Source organism: Muntiacus reevesi, chromosome 2 (genome assembly GCF_963930625.1).
Source record: "Muntiacus reevesi chromosome 2, mMunRee1.1, whole genome shotgun sequence".
In the NCBI taxonomy this organism is placed as follows: Eukaryota; Metazoa; Chordata; class Mammalia; order Artiodactyla; family Cervidae; genus Muntiacus; species Muntiacus reevesi.
The window spans coordinates 118608112-118610575 of NC_089250.1; the positions used below are offsets into that span (position 1 = coordinate 118608112).

Here is a 2464-nt window from a genome sequence, read left to right on the forward strand (position 1 = left end):
CAGGGAATGAACCCATGTCTCCTGCATTGCAGGCAGATTCTTTACTACTGAGGCACCTGGGGAGCCCCACTGTTAACTATATATTTCTGTAAACAGTAGTCGGTGTCTGTTTCACTTGTAGGAGAAAAAGAATATGGAGAAGAATATTGGGTTAGAGAAGCACTGCCAGGAGAATGATAAATGTCGAGCGAATCAGTGATTATATGCTCTATTTGTTTAAGAAGCTGGTACCTCTCTTAAACTGTTACTGCGGCTCAGTGGGGAAAATCGGCTTTCAGGGATATTAAATGTGTCTGTACATGTGAGGGCTTGCACCTGTTTGGGATAAATATCTGTGTATGCAGGGTAAATTTCCCTTTAAGTGTGTGATTTTCTTTCTGAGCCTTAACTACCTGAGAGAATATGATTCTGTGCTTTTTCAAGGCTGCAATATTTCTATCAATGAGCCAACAAAATTAGAAAATTCAAGCATCATCTGAATATAAAATAGCCTTGTAAATTGTAACTTCCTCAGGATTAGGTGTTAAATTACCAGATTTACATTTTATTTAATTATATTTGCCAGCCAGTCAGACAACACGCATTTATAGAGAGCTTACCCTGTCTCAGGTGCTGGTTTAGATGCTGAGCAGTTGGTGGAAAAATAACTGAATCTCTGCCTTCAAGGATCCATAGACTAATTTGGTGGGGAAATAATTGTGCAAATAAATACACATATATGTTTACATGGTCTTCCCCTGTAGCTCAGTTGGTAAAGAATCCGACTGTAATGCAGGAGGCCTGGGTTCAATTTCTGGGTTGGGAAGATCACCTGAAGAAGGGAAAGGCTACCCACTCCAGTATTCTGGCCTGGAGAATTCCATGGACTGTATAGTCCATGTGGACACAAAGAGTTGGACACAACTGAGTGACTTTCACTCATATGTTTACATGTATACTGTATGTATGTCATACATGTTTATTTACGTTATATGTTATAAATATACATATGAATCAGATGATTTGAGGAACTGATAAGTGTTATAAAGAAAATAAAAGTAATATAAAAGAAATTGACTGGGAAAAGGGGCAATTTTAAGGCAGGTCATCAAGGAGGGTCATGCTGAAGGGTGACTTTTGATTTTGGTAGCGGGGTAATGTTGGCCACCTAAAATGAGTTAGAAGTGTCCCCTTCTCTTCATTTTTTTTGGAAGAGTGTGAGAAGGATAGGTGTTACATCTTTGAATGTTTGGTGGGATTTGCTTGTGAAGCCATCTGGTCCTCAGTTCAGTTCAGTCACTCAGTCGTGTCTGACTCTTTGCATTCCCATGAATTGCTGTATGCCAGGCTTCCCTGTCCATCATCAACTCCCAGAGCTTACTCAAACACACGTTTGTTTATTCAACCCTATGGAGAGTTGGTGATGTCATCCAACCATCTCATCCTCTGTCATCCCCTTCTCCTCCTGCCTTCAACCTTTCCCAGTCTCAGGGTCTTTTCCAGTGAGTCAGTTCTTCACATAAGGTGGCCAAAGTACTGGAGTTTCAGCTTCAGCAACAGACCATCCATTGAATATTCAGGACTGATGTCCTTTAGGATGGACTGGTTGGATCTCCTTGCAGTCTGAGGTACTCTCAAGAGTCTTCTTTAACACCACAGTTCAAAAGCATCAATTCTTCGGCACTCAACTTTCTTTATAGTCCAACTCTCACATCCATACATGACTACTGGAAAAACCATAGCCTTGACTGGATAGACCTTTGTTAGTAAAGTAATGTCTCTGCTTTTTAGTATGCTATCTAGATTGGTCATAGCTTTTCTTCCAAAGAGCAAGCATCTTTTAATTTCATGGCTACAGTCACCATCTGCAGTGATTTTGATATGTTGTTGGATTCTGTTTGCTAGAATTTTGTTAAGGATTTTTGCATCTATGTTCATCAGTGATATTGGCCTGTAGTTTTCTTTTTAAAAATATGGAACACTTCACGAATTTGTGTGTCATCCTTGCTCAGGGGCCATGCTAATCTTTGTATCGTTCCAATTTTAGTATATGTGCTGCTAAAGCGAGCACATCTGCAGTGATTTTGGAGCACCCTCAAAATAAAGTCTCTCACTGTTTCCGTTGTACCCCCATTATTTGCCATGAAGTGATGGGACCGGATGCCATGATCTTAGCTTTCTGAATGTTTTTAAGCCAAGTTTTTCACTCTCCTCTTTCACTTTCCTCAAGAGGCTCTGTAGTTCTTCTTCACTTTCTGCCATAAGTGTGGTGTCATCTGCATATCTGAGGTTATTGATATTTCTCCTGGCCTTTTGTGTTTTGGGAACTTTTTGGTTCCTGTTTCAAGCACTTGTATGAGTGATCAGTCTGTTTAAAATTTTCATTTCTTCCTGATTCGGTCATGGAAGGTTGTATGATTCTAAGAGTTTGTCCATTTCTTCTAGGTTGTCCAATTTGTTGGTGGATAGTTGTTCATAGTATTCT

At 39.9% G+C, this 2464-nt stretch overlaps 1 non-coding gene across 1 annotated transcript; it reads right to left on the bottom strand.

Moving 5' to 3' along the window:
• Window positions 1-1946: 1946 nt before the first annotated feature.
• On the bottom strand, window positions 1947-2050 carry LOC136162080 (U6 spliceosomal RNA). The gene has a single exon (XR_010661930.1). It is a non-coding gene; the product is annotated as a U6 spliceosomal RNA (small nuclear RNA).
• Window positions 2051-2464: the final 414 nt, after the last annotated feature.